The following is a 22,766-nucleotide window of genomic DNA, read 5'->3' as shown; positions in this document are numbered from 1 at the left end:
GAGCCCAAGAGTAAACATCGAACACAGTTGTACCGGATAAGTTTTTCAATAACGATCCGCAAACTGTAACGTTGATAAAGTCGCGAATGCCATAAAGATGGTAAAACGACTATAATCGAAACAAAAAAAAAATCAGAAAATTATTCAATGATATTAGAAATTCAATAAACATTAATAATTTCGTGCATAGCAATGTTCAACATCTATTCAAAAGAAAAATATATCTTTTTGGAATAGAGGGATCAAACGAACCCATAACATACATTTTGGAAAACTACTTCTTAAAAACTTGAGAGTTTACTATTGCTTTGAAAAGATGGCATAAAGAAGTTCATACTATTCTCTAACGATTGACATATTGGAACAAATGTTTTTTATTATAGATTTTTCGTGAAAAAACATGACAAAACTAAGATCATAAGCGTTTGAGCATATTTTTGTTATGAACTTCAGGTTCCCCATCGATGCAGTTAGAGATTGCTTTTTTAATTTAAAAAAATCTAACTTTCTTTTTAAATTGATAAAAAAAAGAAGCATATAATGCGAATTTAAGTCAACAACATATAGAAAAAAATGCTTACGCAAAGCGACGGCGATGACTGTTGGTTTGAGATTTTTATCTCAACACACATCTGAGATATTTGAAGTGGATAACGTTACCCCACTCCCCTCTACTAAAAAAGATTACCTCATCATTATCAATTTTTATTGAAATTATGGTAGGAATGAGTTTTTGGATCAGCTATTCAAATATATGTATTTTAAATTCAATAAATGGTCCATTCAACCCTATCTATAACAGAAAACAACTTAAAGGTTATGTTTCATGGAAATTATCGGTTGTTTAAACAGTTTGCTTCACTGGAAAAATATTTATCGCTGCTTGGTGCAGTTCATTCAATCACACAAACTTTTTGTCGCGCTTTAATCAGCACCAATCATAACATGGTGCAGACAATATTTTCAATTGAATATTAATCCCGGGAAATGGTGGTGAAGTAAGAGAGTTCGCTGGAAAAAAGAGGACACCGACAACAACGTATTGGTGCTGTGCACACCACATTGTGAAAGATATTACCATATATACTGATGCAAATATTATTTGGCTATCCGGAAAATCCATCCAATTGTAATGGTTCTCCTTTTGGCGTTGAAAGGTTGTTTTTTCCATTCGTATGTTCGCAATTTTCATTCCAACTTGTTGGAACCCGTTTCACGTGGCCAGGGAGATAGCTGTTTTTCACTTCAACCGTCGAGAAAGAATTATTTTTTCCGGCGAACTCCCCTTCGGTTCGACAATTGACTGATTGACATGAACGGTTATCGGGCTGGCAAATATTTAATTGGCATTTCGTATTATTCCTATACTGTTTGCATTATTGTCATTATTAGTTTTGAGGCCCCCTTTGAGAGACAAAAACAAAATACCAACCCAGAGCCGAATGACAAACTTTGGTGACGCAGATCGCGAGAAAAATGTAGATACCGGCAGGAAAGCACTCTGGCAAATAATGTTTCAATGAAATCGAGTGAAATGGTTAAATAGTTTACAATTGTTTTTAACCGGAAGAAATTGAATGAATAGCGTTATGATACGTAGATGGTTTTTAATAATAAAAGAGGTTCAATATCAGGTTCGGAAGAATTTAATTGGCTTTTATCAATATAAGGACTCTCTGGAGCCACCGAATTAGTTTATTTGATCAAACACAATACTTCAATAAAATGTCAATTTTGTTAGAAAATAAAACTCCATAAGGAAAAAATTTAATATATTATAAAATCCTTTTTTTACATTTGTCGCAAAATGGAATCTGAAAAAAATTTGAATAATAATTTCAATTATGTATTGTACAATGTATCGTATGAATAAAGTAAACTGATAATGCAAAGTAGAATTAAGCACAATTCTGTGTTGCTCGTGAACTCCACCACAAGGCTGCATACATTTCAACTCGATTAACTGGCCACGATAGACGAAGGTGTGGTTTTCCAATATAGAGTTGTGGGTTAGAAAATTCGATTCAATTTCAGCTACATGGTTTGAAACAGGTACATAGTAGATATAGCCTGCCAGAGCACTATCAATGTCAGATTCAACAGGATTGATTGAAAATGTGGTGAACTGGAAACATTCTGGGATGAACGAACATTCTGGCCAGTCATTTCGTATCACCGGAAGGGCTGCAGAGTAATGCGCTCTTGATGTACACTTGGAAATGGCAAATTTCCATCAGTACTGAGAAGCATATTTAATGACGTTAATTTTGTAATATGCTTGCGATGTGGAGTAGTTTCCAAATTCTAAATCTATTTGAAAAAATATTGATTACAAAAACAAAGTTTTCAGTTTCGGAGAACTTATGACAACCCGTCAAAATCATTTCAATCTATTCTGTTTTTTTTTTTACTGGAATATGAAATTAGTCTCTTACAAAGTTTTTGATCAGCTACCAAAAGTCTAAAAATAAATTCACTTTTACCTTCCTGCTTCTTGAGCTACAACCGCCTTGTTCGATGCAAAAGTTCAAACGTTGACGGGACTCTTTTTCCTTTTTTTCTGCGGTGAAATAACGGAATACTTAAACCGTACTTTTTGAGCTTCCATACCGGAAGGAAAGATTGATAGCCCCTTTTGGCAGAGAAAAAGAAACGCAAAAGTCCCGAGTGGGTGAAAATGGTTCCTAGCCATCAAGTAAGTAGGTACCGATCCGAATGAGCGACAAGACAAATAATATCCGCCCACAATCGGCCATATACACACAAAGACAAGAAAACATCCCTCGGAGGACTGATGGATGGATGGCTGCTTTCGAAGGATGGAAGGATGGATGATGAGGAAGTAAACGGGACAAAGCATCACATCCATCTGCCTTCCTCGGTGCCAGTAGTCCTAGTAGTCATGGTTCAATGATGCCGGTGATGCGGAGCAATGCGAAAGAAATGGTGCTCGGTCGCGATTTTACACCCCATTCATCATGAGCCCTAGGCACAATCAATGAGGCGGGAAATTTGGCCACATTTGTCACCCCCGAAGAATGCTGGAATGTGCCCAGCCACTCCAATCTAGCTCGAAAACCAAGCATTTACTTACTTGGAAGTGGACTGGTGATAAATGCGATTTAAGGGGAAGAAAACTCTCTATATCTAATATTTCTTAGATAAAACTCAAAAGTAAAAACAAAAATTGCATGTGACGCACCTATTGATATTCAATTTAAAAGATTTGAAAATAATCATAAACACACTTTACTCCTTCAAATTATTTTTTATTTCCTTATGAAAAAATCCAGTGGCTCCAGAGAGTTGCTTTGCAAAAAAGGTTATTTACTTTCTGTATATTGTTTACATCCTTTTTGTACTCAAGATGCTGGTCGAAGGAAAATTATACAATTGATATGCAAATTATTTAGCTTAAAAATGATAACAATTCCAAAAGCATACAATAAATAAGAAAATTGATTTCTAAACAACTTATATTAATACACAAACTCAAAAATAATGAATTTTACTAATAAAATAAATCAAAGTTTTCAAAACCATTAAAAATGAATGTTTCAAATCAATGCTATTTCTGGTGAGTCATTGATAAATTATTCAAAATGATATTACTAATCCTGAACTTGAAATTTGCTTGAAGATAAATTCTTACAGTCTTGTTTTCAAATTTGAAATCAAATCTTCGGACATAAATGAATTCTTATGAATTCATATGAAATAGAATACATAAAATATTTTATCAAATTTCAAAAAAATCTGAACTCACAAATAAATTTCAAATCAGGTTAAAAATTGACCATGATAAAACACAGTTAGAAAAATGATAATGATTGTTATTATTAATCATTCAATATTGCATTTTTTCTCTTAATTTTCAATTGAAGAATTGATTAAAAAATGTAATATCTTTAATTAAAAAAAAAAAAAATCATGATTTGAAGTGTGAATTCTCAACCAGGGAAAAGATTTATTTTGAAGTTAGAAGAATTTATTCAAGAGTTGATAATTGAATTTTATTTGATAATAAGAAGAAAATATTTAATTATATTTCAAGAGTGCAAGTGACCAGAGTCATAGATAAAAACTTTTTCTATATTTAAATTATTCCAGTTATTAAAATAAAAGGCTTAAAAAGTTAGGAAGTTCAAAATAATCACTTTATATATTAGAAGTAAAACATGTATGTATGTATGTAGATAATCCATCATGGGTGCACGGATTCACCGCAGTTTTATCAAAGTAAGTGCTCATGCATTTTTGGATAACACCTTTTAAAAATCAAACCTAAAATACAGCGTACAATATACCCGACACCATGATTTCGTATGAACTGTTATGAAGTGAATGTATTACGTGTACATGAAAGTATATTTGGGAGAACGAATCGATCAGTTACACAACCAGTTGAAAATTTAGAAGTACAACATGTTCAATTACACTGGCAAATCACAGATTGGTAAGTGACCAATGATAAACTTAAATGAAAAGCAAAAAAAAAATCAAATTTTGTTGTTAAAACCTAATGCAGAAAGATAATAAAAACTAAGTTAACATTGCCCATTTAAATCTATTTGCTACTTTGAATCATTTTTCGAACTTTCTAAAGATTAATTAAAAATCAGGATCGATTAAAATATATGATTTTTTACGATGAAAATAAATAAAACATTTTTAAATTTTCAATCGAAGGTTTTAAAGTTAAAAATTTCAAGCACTAAATATTTGTCGCTTTTAATTGAATCTGGTCCTGGAAAAGAGAGAAGGTGGAAACTATGGTAAAAATTTAGATTTAAAGGCTTCCAAGAAGATTACGTTTTCAGAAAAAAAAATCGGAATAAAAAAACAAACTTATCAAAATATTTCAATAAATTTAAAAAGTTTGATTTAAAAAATTCAATAAATTTATTTGAAAATTAAAACAAAATACGAAAATGAGAAAGATAAGTTTTTAAACATTTTAGACCTAACCATTTTAAAACATTATTAATAGAATTTATTTGATAACTCAAGGGAACTGCAAGTTGGTGCTTAAGATTAAATGATTGATTTTAGATTTAAGCGTCCTGAACTTGAATAAATTTTGACTCCTTGTGTGTGGTGTTTATTAGCTTTATAATTATCAGTGTTAAGTTACATCAATCATTGATGATGAAATAACAAAAAAATGTTTTGATTTTGTTTATTATATGTATCTATTTTATTTAATTGAGAAATAATATTTCAAGGATTATGATGCATGATCTAAAAAAGGTAAAATCGAAAGTTTTTTTTTAATTTAATAAGGATATTATAAAAAGTATTTCAAATACAACTGAATAAAGTTTAAACAAAAAATTAACTCATTTAACAAAATTGTTCAAACTTGCAAAACAATTCTATTTTTGCTTCAAAACAGCAATAATTCAATTTTGTTTAAACTATCATTAAAACAAGGGAAAAGTAAACAAATAGAAAACCCCTAAAACTTTTTTCTTACAACTCAAAATTACTTGAAGTTTTGGTTTAATACCTTTATTTTAAAAATATTTGTTTCGTTTTAAAGTTTTGTCAAAAAATGCAGAAATTTCTTAAATGATTGTAAAATATTTTCAAAAGTTAATCAAAAAACAAAAAATTATAGAAAAATTCCAAACTTAGATCAAGGGCACCTAAATTAATCAAAATCAGCTTTTAAATATTTAGCACCTCGAAGTATGTGAATTTTGTGGCTATGTGCAATTTATCAAAACGTTTTTGAGTGTGATGTTGAGCATTTAGAAAAACAAGAAACACAAATAGTATTGAGACTGGAATTTATTTCTAGGAGGATACTAGGTTTAAGATTATGTTATGCTCATTCTGATGACAATCGTGAGTCATGATACATGGCTTCCAACTAGTTGATGTAAAAATTAGTATTCGATGAATTAATTTTGAAGTTAAAATGGTTGGTCTCAAATTCTGAATCAGTTTGGTTACACTTCTTAATGAAAACTCATTCTAGAGACGAGGTAGAGTTTTTGTATGTCAAGATTTGAGTTTCAGCACTAATGATTGATTGAAATGCAATAATTAGTTTCAATTTGTGAATGGCGTGTATGTTTGTAGTGTCATGAAATGGAATGTCTCAAGCCTAGAGTGATTTAAAACTGATTTCCGCCGGAGGCGAGAAAAAAGTTCTGACTTTTTTGCTAACAACTTATTGAACACCTTTTAAGATCAAGTAATTTTCCTTTACTACGTTAAAAATTTTACTTGGATAAAATCTCCATGGGGGGGGGGGGGTTGGTTAAACCCCTAAACCTCCCCCCCCCCCCTCCGTTCGCACGGCCTTGTGCCACAGAAAAAAATCGATGTTATACAAAAAAAAAAAGTTTTTCAAATTGTATTTAAGCTTTTTTGACTGTTCATTTGGAAGCTATTTAACTTTAGGATTAGAATACTAATCACAAAAAACTGCTTTACATAGCGAATGAGTTTTGTTGATTTATATAACCTATACTAAAATATTCCATGATACTAACAAAAACCGTAAAAAGCAAAGACTGCCATTTTTAAACACTTTTTATTGAATTCAGATATTTTTTTTAATGGTTGTAGCTTTTGTCATGAATTAATTAACATCTTTTTTACGTTGCCAAAAAATTGAGCGTAAGAATATGAAAAACCAATAATTAAATACAAAAAAAGATCTGGAAAATAATCTTCTAAACTTCTTTCAAGGTTATTTTCTTATGAATACAAACTCAGTGGCTCCAGAGAATTTCTTTGCAAAAAGGCTTTTTACACACCTTTCTGTGTATTGTTAACAACTTCTAAGTACTCAAAACGCTGTGATTGAAGGAAAATTAACAAAACCCCAAGAAAGCAAAGACTTCCATTTTTTACCACTTTTTATTGGATTCAGATTATTTTTAAATGGTCATAACTTTTGTCATGAGTTAATTAGCTTTTTTTTACATTATCAAAACATTAAGCGTAAGAATACGAAAAACTAATAATTAAACTCAAAAAAAGATTTGAAAATAATCTTCTTAACTTCTTCCAAGGTTATTTTCTTATGAATAAAAATTCAGCGGCTCCAGAGAGTTTCTTTGCAAAAAGGTTTTTTTATACATCTCTCTGTCTATTGTAAACATCCTCTAAGTACCCAAAACGCTGTGGTTCAAGGAAAATTATACAACTGATATGCAAACTAGACAGTCTCTTGTGTAAAAATGCCTAACGCTTATTATTCCTATAATTTTTTGACAGCCAATTTATTTCATAACTAATTTTCATCATCTGGCAAAATGACGTAGACGTAGAATTATTGAACTAGTTAATGTTTTTTAACCGTTAGTTTACCCAAAATTTATTGAAAACATTTTTATGCTTATGAAAAGATAAGCGAAAGGCTTGTTTATGCCAGACGCTGAAAAATAGCAGCATCCTTGTTAAGCTTTTTGCCTTTGATAAAGTTCGTTCATTTATAAGTACTTAAGCAAAAAAGACTAAGTGAGAAAATAATTTGCTATCAAAAACTGCGCAACTTATTTCGCATCATTTTTTCACATTTTTGGTCCTCAACGCCAATTGCTACGTACAAAGAACTTAACTTTTGCATGATTTATCCGTTAAGCAATTCAGAACAAACTGTGGAAGAAAATTTCGTAATTTTCAATCATTCATATTTTGACAAGCAAAACACATAGTGGTGCTATTCTTATTTCGCTCACTGTATTTCTGGATTATTCAAATCCTCACATTTGATTTTTTGTATTATAAAATTAGGAATGCAGCAAGCTTTAGTTGAAAGTTCCAATCAAAACACCTCTTCTTCAAAGAGCAACAGATTTTTTAAATAATTTTTGAATGAATATTTTCCAAATTTGTGGTTTAAAATGGTGAATTTATCACATTTGAGTGACATATTGAATTTAAATATTCTTATAAACAAAATTGAGTTCGAACTCAACTTTTATTCTGAAAACAAATCTGGTTCGGCTGAGCTATTATTGAGAAGCATGTTTTTTGTTCTTTGACATTTTTTTCGTAAGATTTTTATAAAAAAATTTAATTTAGTTTCGTTACAAGATTTCAAAAACTGTAAATTTTGTACAAACTGATTTAAGGAAACGAAGATATACTGATTTCAAGCCAAGAATATATAATTGACATAATTGAAATCTAAATTGAAATTGAAAAAATCACAATTTCCTTAGGGGCTCTAGAAGCAAAAATATATTTAAATGCGCCTGAGAAAGGTTTCAAGTCATAAATCTTTCTAAAGTGACCGTTAAACACTCAAGACTGGATGATGATTGACAGATTAAAAATGGAGTTATATCTAATACAATATATCAAGAAAATTCGATACCGTTATTTATAATAATTTTTAGTAGAAAGGTAGGACTTTTTTTTATTGAAATTGCAGAAACTTTTAGACTTATGCTTCAGATAACAGTAGAAATTTCTGTTAGTTTGATATTTCTATTATCTGTTACAAAGTCTATCTTGTAACTTATCTTCAAAGGAAGAAGTGAATCATGTGATTGATCTTCATAGGAAATAGTTTTGCTTACATTTAGGTTGTTATCAGGGTTAAATATCTAGTTTGCGCAAGTTTAAGTTTTCTGAGTATTAAAAAAAAATGTAATACAAATTTAAGGTGGTGAAAAGAGCGAAGAGCATTTGAAATAGAAGCTTGACCACATGCCAAATTCTTTGTCCCGAATTAACTGTATTGAAGAAGTAGTACCCAATAGAGAAGGCACTACATTTTTCGATACAGTTAATTATGGATGGTTCGACCGCCATGTGAGTGTGCACATGTGCCGAACGGACATGTGCACACTCACATGGCGGTCGAACCATCCATAATTAACTGTATCGAAAAATGTAGTGCCTTCTCTATTGGGTACTACTTCTTCAATACAGTTAATTCGGGACAAAGAATTTAGCATGTGGTCAAGCTTCTATTTCAAATGCTCTTCGCTCTTTTCACCACCTTAGAATTTTCTTCTGTTCTTCTATCCGTCTTCCATTTCAACTCTTTAACCCTCACCGATAAAGCCGCAAATTCATTTCATAAAACAAATTCACGGTGATTTCTCCTCTTAAAATAATACAAATTTATAGATTCGAATTTTTCAGCCCCCTCCCCCCCCCCCCCATTCTGAACTCCTTTAGACACCATTTAAAGTTCATTTACACCTATTTCTTAAGTATTTTATGTGAAAAGCTGATAAAATTTCAAAGCGTTTTGATGTGCTATTACATGATTTTCGTTAAAAGTGACAGAGTAAAGTAGCTTAAAAATATGGTTTTATCTAGTTTACAGAAAATATCTAATCAAATTATCTCGAAAAATAAGTTTGAAAAAATATATTCGTTTCAAATCATTTCTGCTCGTGGCAAGGTCGTTAAACGAATGAAATTCATATTAGGTGGTTGTTTTTTTTGCAAAAAATCAAATGATTTGGAAAAACAATGCACCTGTGGAAAAACCACAATTTTCATGACGAAAACATTGGTTTCACAGTTGTTCAAGCCTAAATAAAATCCTTTTATTGCTTATTTCGTTTTTTAACGATCTCTATTAACCGATTTTACTTTCAACTGAATCTCATGATGATGTTGCTGATGTCAAATTTTTCCAGCTGAAGTTCCATTATATTTTAGTGGCGACAAAATAATGAAGTGTTGTTAATTTCGAAGCAACTGAATTTATAAAATTTTCCTCAGTTTTGTTCAAAAAATAAGTATCAATATCATTACTGAAAAAGGTGTGCGCCAACCGATGGTAGAAACCAAGAATAAAGAATATATATTTCTAACAAAAAAGAAATACACACCAATTTTTTCATAAATTAATAAGATAACCTTCACTTCCTTCTTAGAAAGGATTTTAATCAAACGAACAATTCTTAAGTTATTTACACGCATTTATAACTGTCCCAAATTAACTAAATCTTACTTAACCTACTCGATGATCCTATGTTTGATTTAGAATTTTAGTTTATAACGTCAAAAGTCTCAGTTTACGACATACACAATTTCACTATTCTGTTTGAAAGAAAATACAAATATCCACCTATTATGATTTTCAAATTTCTTGTCTATGAATAGGCGATTCAAAACCATTGAATCAGTATTCACGTACACTGTTTTAGGGATGTTGAAAATAATATGTTTATGCAAATTTTCCACGATAGCTTTGGACAGATGATAAATTCCGTTCTAACCCTGCCAACATGAAAACATGATAGAAATAGTAATTAATATCGTTTATAGAGATTTTGTTCATCGTGATCATAAAAATGTTTCTATTGAGTGATTCTCCATGATTTGCTTTTGACACGCATAGCTCTTAAACAAGTTGAATCGGATGAACGATAAGTTAGTTCGTAAATCTGTTGCCAAAAAGTAGCGAATATGTTGATGGGATTTTGACGAAATCATCTGATTGAAGTGAAATGATTTTCGATGAATGCGTGTGGCTTCAATGGACTCTCAAGCGAGTTTCTTGCTTTTTTCCCTCGACCCGTTTCAAGAATAGCTACTCTCAACTATAGAGCTATTGCGTCGCGAGTAGGTCTTGTTTTAAGGTATCGAAAAGTGGACTGAATGGGCTCGAGTTCAATTCTCGTTGGAAGCATTAATTGTTTTTATTTTATTAAAAACACGCACGGTCGATAATTTGTCATTATAGGTATGTCGCCTCCATTTTTGTGGCAATATGCCTTTTTTCTGGTTTTTATACAACCGTTTCATCGGGTAAACTTGTTTTATTAATTTTGTTGTTTTTGCAATTTATCTGCCTAAATGTTTGCTAGGAAATCAAATAAGAGTTAACCCATCGCACAATGGGGAAAGAAGTGTACAAACCGCGAAGAAATTCAATATCTTTCGTTCTACATGAATCAAATCTATGAAAATATACTTTCCTTATGTAAAAATTTCCGGAAAATAGATTTAACATAGTTTGAAACGCGATATATTGCTTTTTTAACCCCTAATTCTCCTATATTTTTAAATCATTCCAGAAAAACACTAATTTGAACCAGAGAATATTAAACGAAAATAGACCTATCGTGTGTAATTTTTTCTGAGGACTCGAATTAAGGCTGTTTGAGCCACCGCACGCTCCAAAAAATGGAGTTATGGCTGTTTTATCCTCGATTCTCCTACATTTTTTTCTGAAATCATTGAAAAATGTAGGGGAATTGACGGTTAAAGCACCCATAACTCCATATTTCAAAGCGGGCGGTAGCTCAAGCAGCCTTCATTCGATTTTTCAGAAAACATAACACACGATAGGTCTGTTTTCGTTCAATATCCTCTAGTTCAAATCAGTGTTTTTCTGGAATGTTTACAAAATATAGGGGAATTATAGGTTAAAAGGCACTATATCTCCATTCGAAAGCTTGTGCGGCGTTTGAAACTATGTCCAATCGATTTTCCGGAAATTTTCACAAAAGTAAAGTATATTTTCATAGATTTGGTTTATGTGACGAAAGATATTGAATTTCTCTGCGGTTTGTGCACTTTTTCCCCATTGTGCATCTTTGGACGAATCAATTCTGCACAAATGCGCTGAAGTTATTTTTCCATAAATTGGGTAACAATTTCGAAGGACGCGAAGTTTTCGGTGTTCAAAATAACTAAGGTGTTTGCAGAAATTTATTTTCCTGGAGACCCTTCAAAATCTGGATGGAAAAGATATCAGGAAACCAAAATTTAGATGAAGCTGCCGCTCGCTTCTTAAATCCTAGGAATGCGTGTTTTTTTTTTCTTAACAAATTACCTTAGAAATACTCATAATCATCGCAATACAACAAAAAATGTTTTTTTAAACGATGAATCCGGTTAAAAAAATAAAAAATATGCCCATTGAAGAAATATTGCAAAAAAAATTCTTACACATAGGAAATCACAATGTTAATACTTTTTCTGAAAAACAATTGTGATAAAATATTTGTGGCTTCAGAAGAGCGATGCAACTTTTTATAAATTTTACACGGATTGGCATTTTAGTTTGCAATTTATTTAACGTTGTTTAAATGAAGGATATGGGGATTTTTTTTTATTATCTGACAATTTGCGCCGGGGGTCTTCAGATTTTCCCCAAAATTGAAAATTTGGTTCATTTTTGCAACTTAAAAACACATGTATTTTTTCAGATTTCTAACATTTTTATTTTTTGAGTTAGCTTCGGTTAAATTTTTTTATAAATAAAAAATAACCATTTTTCAAAGCTACATAACTCTGTTATTTTTCAACGGAAATTATAAAATAGCACATCAAAATTCATTGAAATTTTATCAGCTTTCCAAATAAAATATTTTAAAAAAATTAAATAATGACCTTCAACATGAAAAGTTGTAAATAAACTTTAAATGACGTCTAAAAGTACCGTCTGCACCACCGAATATTTTGCAAAAAGTACCATTGTATAGCTCGATTCATGATGCAACTTTCATCTGAAGACACCAAAGTGGGCCATTAACACCTTGAAGAGTTATGAAAGAAATAATGACAATAAATCTCTTTTTTTACATCGAAAACAAACAATGGTCGAACAACTGCACTCACATATGGAGATAGCAAGCACTTCTAACAACTTGGAAACAAAAGAACTTACTATAGCAGGTAAAAAACACTACTTTTTGTGCTTTGTAGAGTGTTTGCAGCAAAACTGACTTTAAATTTTAACCAAAATTCTTAGTATCGTATTGTTAATGTGATATAACTAATAATGGGAATGTTGCTTTTACAACCTGGTCATATACTATATAACTTATTAACTTTTCGATCAAAGATCATTGTGAAGCATAATCAATGCCAAAAGTAGAAGGTTCAGTCCCTGTGTTTGGGATCACAAAAATGTGATTAAAAAATGAAATTTAGACGTGCTTTACATTGTTTTTATATCGGGAGCTATGCACTGGACACCAAAATCCTTTCCCGTAGATCAAAAAAGTATGAGAAAGTGGCACAAATGTTGTAGAAATAATCGAAGAGCTCAGTATGGCCAGCCCAGGCTGTAAAATGATGAAAATATGATACTTTGACCGTATTCGTTTTCTCCATTCGCCCAGTTTTGAGGTTTACCATACTAGAACGAACATAATTCGTCGTCAGCGTTTTGCTACCTCGATCGCTCACACACGAATCTTCAGTGTTCCACCTCCCATTTTTAATCAAATCTGGGGAATTACGGATGCAAAACTTAGCGCATAAACTTCTAAAAATGACAGTACAATGTGCATAACTTGTTGTGACTTGGTGCAAAACTGAGTATAAACGAATACGTTATTAGATTTTTGGATATAACATGAAGTCAGTTAAGCTGCAACACTCTACCGCCCCTACTTTCATAACAGTCCCATATGCAAAAACAAGCAAGCGAGGAAATCATTCTGAAATTTTCTGTTTTGGAATATATTTTTAAATTGTGACCATCACTTTCAGCATAAACGAAGATCGTTTCTAGGTTGTCATAATAGATCGTTAGACCTGAAATTTTCGAAATTGGGTTATTGGTAAGGTCGAGAGCACCATTTTTATTCATTATGGGACTGTTAATCGACCATATTTGAAACCTTTTTCAAATCTACTCGCATAACAGTCCCATACAGAATATATTTTGTTCACCAAGCTACTTTTTAGGACTTAAATTTGATCATTTTAAACTTCTAAATTGCAATTGCCAGAAAAAAACATACTTTTGGAAAAAAATATCGTGAATTCCACATTGTTGGTTGAATCTTTTGACGATTTTTGATTGCATCCGATAGTTTTTCGCTCAGGAAGTCATTCCTAAGAAAGTCAGACCTGCCTTCGAGAACTACTGTGCATCATTCGACATCAAGTGAGTTAAAAAAATGTTTAAATGATTGAAAGCAATAAACCAAAGACTATTTCGCCGAAAGAAGCATTGAAAAGTAACCAAATCCTTGGTATTTCACATATGGGACTGTTAGCTTCGGTATATTTCCTATAGGACAGCCACGAATTGATATTTTTTTTTCGAAATTTGTAGAACAAAACCTCTTTTTTAGTGTTTTATTTTGAAGCCATACGTTGACCTAAAATGACGAAAATTCATATGGGACTGTTATGCGAGTAAGGGCAGTCTGAAAAGGGTGAAAAAATAGTGTTTATTACCTGCTTTGATAAGTTTATTTGTTTCCATGTTGTTAGAAGTGCTTGCTATCTCCATATGTGAGTGCAGTTGTTCGACCATTGTTTGTTTTCGATGTAAAAAAAGAGATTTATTGTCATTATTTCTTTCATAACTCTTCAAGGTGTTAATGGCCCACTTTGGTGTCTTCAGATGAAAGTTGCATCATGAATCGAGCTATACAATGGTATTTTTTGCAAAATATTCGGTGGTGCAGACGGTACTTTTAGACGCCATTTAAAGTTTATTTACAACTTTTCATGTTGAAGGTCATTATTTAATTTTTTTAAAATATTTTATTTGGAAAGCTGATAAAATTTCAATGCATTTTGATGTGCTATTTTATAATTTCCGTTGAAAAATAACAGAGTTATGTAGCTTTGAAAAATGGTTATTTTTTATTTATAAAAAAATTTAACCGAAGCTAACTCAAAAAATAAAAATGTTAGAAATCTGAAAAAATACATGTGTTTTTAAGTCGCAAAAATGAACCAAATTTTCAATTTTGGGGAAAATCTGAAGACCCCCGGCGCAAACCCGTCAGATAATAAAAAAAAATCCCCATATTCCTGATGGCTTACAATGCATTTGAAGAAAAAATATAAATATAAGTGAGTGAGATACAGAAAATTATTTTTACGGCTTTACGGCTCTGCATTTTTTTGCACAATGAATGAAGAGACTTGAAATAAAATTAAAAAAAAAACACATCATATCTGGCTCATTTTTAATTAACTTAGGAATCTCTTATTGAATGTACACAATTTGTGGTCAAATCAATTATATACTTCAACCGTTTATCAAGATAAAGAAAATTTCATCGAAAATGCTACATAGTGAAAAGCACTAGCCTATAATCAAAAAACGCCTTGAGAAACATGCTACATAAGCCAACACAATAGACAACTCAACTGAATTTAGTAAAAGAATAGGATTTAAAGCCACAATCAAAGTTGTGCAAAATTATTCACAACCTTTTTTCTAATGCACGAACGCTCTAAACGTTAGGCTCTGAATTCTCATACATCTGTAAAAATGTACACTTATTTCAAACTGAGTTTTTGATTTTTTTTGTAAAACAGGTGTCTTCATACTTCCGTGAACACTCCTTGTATTATGAAAGATTTCAAAACATTGATAAATTGAATTCATTTTGGAATCGTTATTTGTGTTAAATATGTGATTTTTTTTATCTCACAATTTACGCTAGGGGGTCTTTAGATCAACCCCGAAATTTCAAATATGGTTCAATTTTACGACCTCAAACACTTTTATTTTTCGGATTTAATTTTTTTTTAATATAAGTTCGTTGGATATTTTTCGTAAATATAATAAAATCATAGTTTGAATACCACTGCTTTTTGATGATGCAGACGGTACTTTTAGACACCATTTAAAGCTCATTTTCAGTTTTCAGGATAAAATTTCAATGCGTTTGGATGTACAATTTATGATTTCCGTTGAAAAATGACAGTGTTATAGAACTTTAAATGTAATGGAATGAAATTAAATATTATATTTACATTTCGTCATTTTTCACTCGCTTTGTCATTTTTCTGCGGAAATCGTAAAACAGCACATCAAAACGCATTGAAATTTTATGAATTTTGAAATAAGGTTTTATTTTATTTACAAAAAAAACTTAGAAAAATATCTCGAAAAAAAAAATTAATTAAAAAATAAGTGTGTTTTAAGTGGTAAAATAAACCAAATTTGAAATTTTGTGGAAGATCTGAAGATCGGGAAAATTTCACCAGTCGAAAACAATTATCTTCTCTGAAGATCTCCACTGCAAATTGTGAGATAATGAATAAATAATCACATAACACAAATAACAATTTGAAAATTAATTCAGTTTAAAAATGTTTAAAAATCTTTCATATAGATTCAAAAACGCTAAAATTGATACAAATGGTGATCTAATTTTTTTAATAGCTTGTTTGTTTTGAGTAGCAAAAAATTTTTCGGACTTCGGTTTATAGTTGCATTGCTAGCAAATGATAACATGTTTAACTTGTGTTATAAAGTAATAAATTTGCAAAACCTCTGAAATGCGATGGATGTTTTGAATAAAAGCTATGGCGAGAACTCAAGTTCCCGTTTCAGAAGCAATACAAAAAATATCTCATTTCAAGATGTGACAAGTACAAATTTGTCTTAAATTTGACAAACATTTTGATTTCAAGAGTAGAATTCATGTGGAGATTTTACTCTACAGATGATTTAATTTTATAGATGAACTGATGAAACAATAAGTAAATTTTAGCTCTTGTTACCACCCAAAGTTTACAAAATCACAGAAAGTATGGATTCTCATAGATTTCATATAAAAAATAATCCCAGAACTCCTAAATGATGCCCTCTTTTTCTTGATCGCTATTTGGATGAAGAATTTTAGTGTACATTTTTTGCTACAAAAATATGAAAACAATCCAAATGAAGAACACATACAACTTTTTTCGATGTTAGATTAAATACCACCAGTATTGATCTTATATATAAAAATGCAGATGTTTTCTTCGTAAAACAATCACGTATAAACGGACAGTTGAAATGAAGTGAAGTTTGGTATCCGAGGGTTTTTCGGATCAAAGGTTGATTGTTTAAAAGTTTCGAGAATCTCAATTTTTATGGAAGGGAGGTTTCCATACAAAATCATCAACTCTTGCTATCTATATATATAAAACAGGGAGAAAGACAGAAATGTTCGAACACGCAAAATTCTTCACTGGATCAACCGATTTGCATGTGATTTTTTTTTATTTTGTTCGTCTTCATGCGAAGAAAAATACAACGGAGAGATACTTTCGAAAATGTTTTTGTGGAATTTGAAACTTAATTTTAAGTTTTTATTCGTATCAAACAAAAGTCATGGCACCCAATTTCATTTTTTTTTTTCATTCGAATCACCCAGAGTAGGAAGGCGCCAAAAGCAATCAAGGCTTTCTAATGTTCATCCATCTATCTATAGGAAGTTTTGGCGCCCATTTTCATTGCAAGTGTACTTTTCACGTGGCACCAGTAAAATGGATACCTGGATATGAATGTCCCTATGGGGTGCTGCAACTAGCCAGTAAGAAGGATATTTACGAAATTTGTTTTTCGTTGCATCAGAATCAAGTCAATTCAAATATTTTCTCAGATGATTGTTCGAGCACCGTTATTTTTTTTTTTTTTTGAAATGCCATATTCTTTTAGCAACTCCATCAATATGGATGTAAAATTTTCGATAGACTCAAAACATAACCATTACCAAATTATTTTTTATGAGTTTTGATAACACAACTAGAAAGTCATAAAGCTTAGTTCTTTTAGAAATGGGACACTTTCATTTGCTAATAGCTCGTTTTCTAGTAATCGGAAATTTATTTATTTATTTATTGGTCACTGTCTACGGCAATTTAATGTCATACAGACTGATTACTTAATCTTATCTTAAAACTATCTTTACTTAAATTGAAATCAAAATATACATACACTTGGTTGAACAATTTACAAGATATGTCAAACGGGTTATAAAATTCGTTCCTACCATAGTTGTTCAATCTCAGAGGCTCAAAACCCCGTAAGGAACGAGAAGGTACATGAAACGGTATCATTTCCACAAGGCTAGCACTATCAATATTACCGGATATGACGTCGAATATAAACAGACGACGAAGTAGTGTAATACGTGAACCAATCGGTTCGATGTTTAAAATTCCACATCGAGCATGGTAATGTGGTAGACGTTGAGGTTCGTTCCATGGTAGGTTAGGCAGTGCGTATCTCAGGAATCGCTTTTGAACTGACTCGAGTAGCTTCAATCCTCCGATCGTGTTTGGTGCCCAGACTTGAATATTGTACTCCAATCCACAGCGAACAAGCGAGCAATATAAAGCTTTGAGAGTTGTAGTGTCACTGAATCCTTTGGTATTCCTGACCAAAAATCCTAGGACTGTTTTTGCTTTTGCCACCGTTACAGCTAAATGTTCCTTGAATGATAGCGACTTATCTACAATAACACCGAGATCTCGAATAGACTCAACTTTTTCAATAGCCACGTTATCAGCTGTGTATTGATGCGAAATTGCAACCCTACTTCTGGTGAACGTAATAATCTTACATTTTTTAAGATTCACTTCCATCATATTCACTTTGCACCAAAGCATAAGCTTATCGAGGTCCTGCTGTAGTGACAGGCAGTCTGTGTAGTGAGCTATTGAGCGGTACATTTTGAGATCGTCTGCATAGAAAACTAATTCGGAATCGATAAGTTCACAAAGGTCGTTCATGAAGAGGTTGAACAAAAGTGGACCCAGATGGCTGCCTTGAGGAACACCGGATGGAACCATCATATTTCGAGATTTGATGTGACCTTGTCTGACGAAAGCAGTTCTGCCTTGAAGATATGATTCAAGCCATTTCACCAGCCAAGTTGGGAATCCCATTTTGTACAATTTATCAATAAGGTGCTTGTGAGGTAGTCGATCGAAAGCCTTTGAGAAGTCCACGTAGATTGCATCCACTTGCGTCTTATTTGCCAAAGAACTGCTAACGAAGGGGACATAAACCATCAGGTTTGACAATGTTGATCTCTTTTTTCTAAAACCGTGCTGACATTCATCAATGATATGGGATGAAACTGTGCTCATTGCGTTAAAGATCAACAGTTCGAAAACCTTTGCCAAGCAATTCAATATAGAAATTCCACGGTAATTCTCTACAAGGTGAATATTCCCAGATTTATGGATAGGTGTTATTGCAGCAGTTTTCCAGGCTTTTGGGAAGGTTGATGATTCCAATGATTTATTAAAAATTATGCTTACTGGGAGTGCCAAAGAGTTACAGCATCGTTTAATAAATAGCGGGGGGAGACCATCTGGTCCAGCTCCCTTTCGCTCGTTTATTTCTTTAAGAGCCTTTGTCACGTCGCGTGGGCTAACTCTCATTTCGGGAATGCTGATATTAAACGATTTTACTGCAGTCAAATGTTGAGTGCTAACGTTATTTTTGTGATCAACGAAAGTGGTTTTAAGAAACTCTGTGCACAGTTGAACTGCCTCAGTCATGTCAGTTGATTGACGATTTCCATACGACAGATTCAGAGGAAGACCAGAATTACCTTGTTTGTTTCTTACATAGCTCCAAAAAGATGAAGGATCATTTTTGAATTTACGTTGGATATCGGCTAGGTAACGATGGTAACTGGTATCTTTTAGTTTTAAGTACTCTAACTCTGTTGCTCTCACATGTTGCTTTGACACGTCCGTGGGGTTGCGTCTATATAGTTTTTTAGCTTTTCTCAAACGATTTTTAAATTTGGATAACTCCCGATTCCACCATTCAAATTTTTTGGAGGTATGACAACGGCGCACGGGTACGTTTTTGCTCAAAATATCATTTATATAAGAGTAAAAAGCTTCAGTCGTTGAGTCTACGTCAAGCATACTGGTGGCTAAAATGGTTGGCCAATTTACTTGCTGAATAATAGTATCGAGCTCGTCAAAGTTGCAGTTTCTAAAATCATATCTTGTATCGCTGCCCTCGTCAACATTTTCGAACATGTTCGAGCAAAATGAAACTATGAACGAAGGGTGATGAGCATCCTCACGCATAAGTGTCTGCGGGGATTCAAATAACTGGAAACTGGTAGAGTCGCTAGAGAATGCTAGATCCAACAGACGTCCGTTGGAGTTTTTAATATTGTTTATTTGATGCAGTCCAAAATCCGTTAAAGCGTTTATGACGATGTATTCCTTTGATTGTAGTAAATCAGGAACATCAAAGTTCAGCTCGGTTTCAGGAAGGAAACTATTTAATTCGTCGTCGAATATCCAAGAGACGTATGGCAAATTGTAATCGCCTATCACTAACAATGAATCATTTGGCGAAAGCTGCTCGGATAGTTGTTCGATACAAAGAGTGTGAGATTTGTAGCTGGAAGCACTCGAATCCGGACTCAAGTAAACTGCACAAATACTCAATGAAAATGAGCCGAGTTTGATGCGTATACACGTTTGCTCGAGATGTAAACTGTGACAAAGAGGTACTTCACTACACGAGAGGGACGGTCTTACGGCAATGAGGACCCCTCCCCCTCTTCCAAGAATGCTAGTCTGAGAAGAGCGATCCGTTCTATAAATTTGGAAATTTGCAGCAAACTCGGCGCTTTTGATGCCAGCATGCAACCAGGTTTCAGAAAAAACAATCACATCGTACTCACATTCAGCCAGGGCGACGAACAAGTCTCTAGTTTTTGTGCGCAAGCCTCGAACATTTTGATAATAAATCGTCAATTCTTGCTTGCGATTTGTGCTCACGGACGATTTGCGCTGCTTACTAGGGAGCGTCGAGAGAGCGACGTCGGTTTGGGACGATAAGCAAACAATATCGGAATGTTTTGCTTCACTCGCGTCGATGTTGATAAGAGCGTCGTCGAGGGCCGACGTCCTATTTACAAGTTGTGTTCTGGATAAGTTCGGTGCGAAGGATTGTGCAAATCCGGATTGCTCCACAGGAAAAGGTGAGCTATATTGTTGCTATGCGTTTTGAGGTAAAGCAACGGCTTTCGTTTTTTCGTAGGGAGATATGACGATACCAGCTGGCCAAAAACCTTTTGCGGTAAGTGCAGATGAGAAGTTTTTATGTATGGAAATTTTGAACGAGATGAAACTTGTTCTTTTCCCCAACTTTGTCATCGTGCTGCAGGTTACGGCGGACTCGGGAATATTTTTGGAAACGATGAACTTGACCACGTCGTTGCATGATGTAGTCGGTGTAAAGTTTCGAGCACAAAATGTAAGTAGATCATCCATTTTTTGTGTGCTGTTCGCTGGAGCAGCAAGCCGGGTGCTTAGTTTTTGATCATTAGATCGTGGATGTTTATTTCTCGCTACAGATTTTTTACTTGCCACAGGTTGCCAGGATGAAAAGGGCACTGACGATGGGTAACTCGGTGGAAAGAACTGAGTCGGAGGCTGCATAAACCAACCATTTGGCGAGAAACTGGTCGGTGGAACGCTGTATGGTGGCCACATCGGCGGATAGTAAATGGTAGGATAGGCATTCATTGAGTTTGCATTTTGTGCTGAATGTATCATATTTCCATTCACAGGCGCGTGATTTTGAGCAGCATCAAGTTGATTGGAAGGAGCATCTCTAGTCAGATCGACAAAGTTAGCCGAAACAGGAGCAATTATTACATGGTTCTGTTGCGGGTCAGGCTCGCGGGTGAGTTGACTATCGAATGAGGGATTAATCAGATCACTTTCTAAGCTACGGTCTTTGTTTGCAGAATTAGGCTTCTCGGGCAGAGGCAGTGTACTTGAAGCAGGCCTGAACGAAGAAGAAGCGGCGGCAGGTAACGGATCAATATTGTCGGAACCCAAATCCATATGTGTGACGCATATTTCTTCATTTCTAGTGCGCTTATTCTGCGAGACGTTCACTGAGTTGGCTTTACGTTTGCGAGAGGTAGGACAACCTTCATCATCTAGATTGATTATTGATTGATTATCTAGATTCAAAATTTTGATAGCATTTTGTTGTCTGTAAATAGTACAATCCGACCATTTTTTTTTAATTTAAAATTTACGCGTTTTCGAGATATTTACGATGCAAGAGAAAAAGGAAAATATAATTTTGCACAGTTTCATTCAAAATCCATCATTATCAAATTGATAGCTGACAAAACCTTTAATTATTCGAAGAATTATTGTGTATGAGTGGTGGAAAAGTATGCAAATACTGTCAAAAATGTCCACCAAGTTCAAATCAAGCATTGAAGTGAAGCATATGATCGGCAACTTCGGCTAAGGGTCATCAGGGAAGTCAAGTCTCATACCAGCATTTTGAATTTTCAATAAGCGAAAAACTAAGGGTAGATCGCTGAAATTTCCCAAATTTTGATTTTCCGATACGCTGAAAGTGTTGCCTGGTATTGAGTCATTCAAACCTAACCACAAACAACAATTTTATGCTAATTCCACAGCTCGTAAGCTGTATAGCCGGTTCCGAGGCTATGGGACAAATGATTTGAGATGAACGAAAAAACTTATGAAATACACTATTTTAAATAAATTCCAGCGTTTGAATCCTATATCATGTCTGCTCGTGGCAAGGTCCCGTGTATATTAAAGTATGTATTTGCTGGTTATTTTGTATAAATTATAATGATTTGCCAAAATTCTGCTCCTGTGGAAAAAACAACAATTTTCAAAACATAACTATGGTTTTCGCTGTTTTTAAAAGCCTTCTAGAGTAATTTTGTACATATCCTTCGCAACCTACGATCTATACTAACCGATTATAGATTAATTTCAATCTCATGATGGTTTTACTTCGTTATTGTAAGGTTTTGCTAGCAGAAATTCCATTGAAAACGCTCATAAAGTGGCTCAAAAATAATCAAATTTGTTAATTTCGAAAAAGCTGGATCCACTAAATTGCCCTCAGTTTCTTTTAAAAAATAAGTAATGGTCCGAAAAGTTGCAGAAATTGAAATAGGATCGCGATTTTAAACCATATGCATATATGTATTTTAAACCATATGCATATCGATTGTCATTTTCAAATATATCTAATAATGTTTTATAAGGCCTTCAAAGGGCAAAATAAAAATCAAATCAAATAGATTTAT

At 33.0% G+C, this 22,766-nt stretch overlaps 1 protein-coding gene and 1 long non-coding RNA gene across 2 annotated transcripts in view; both read left to right on the top strand.

The window, feature by feature from the left end:
* Nucleotides 1-22,766, top strand: part of LOC129755598 (uncharacterized) — a 379,672-nt gene that overhangs the window by 162,597 nt on the left and 194,309 nt on the right. The gene's annotated exons all lie outside the window — the stretch shown is intronic.
* Nucleotides 20,206-21,637, top strand: LOC129755600 (uncharacterized). The gene is made up of 6 exons (XR_008739290.1): nucleotides 20,206-20,651; nucleotides 20,711-20,926; nucleotides 21,045-21,181; nucleotides 21,243-21,358; nucleotides 21,423-21,488; nucleotides 21,552-21,637. It is a non-coding gene; the product is annotated as an uncharacterized LOC129755600 (long non-coding RNA).

The sequence above is a fragment of the Uranotaenia lowii genome, chromosome 3 (genome assembly GCF_029784155.1).
Source record: "Uranotaenia lowii strain MFRU-FL chromosome 3, ASM2978415v1, whole genome shotgun sequence".
NCBI classification, from domain to species: Eukaryota; Metazoa; Arthropoda; class Insecta; order Diptera; family Culicidae; genus Uranotaenia; species Uranotaenia lowii.
This window is presented reverse-complemented; position numbering and strand designations above follow the sequence as displayed.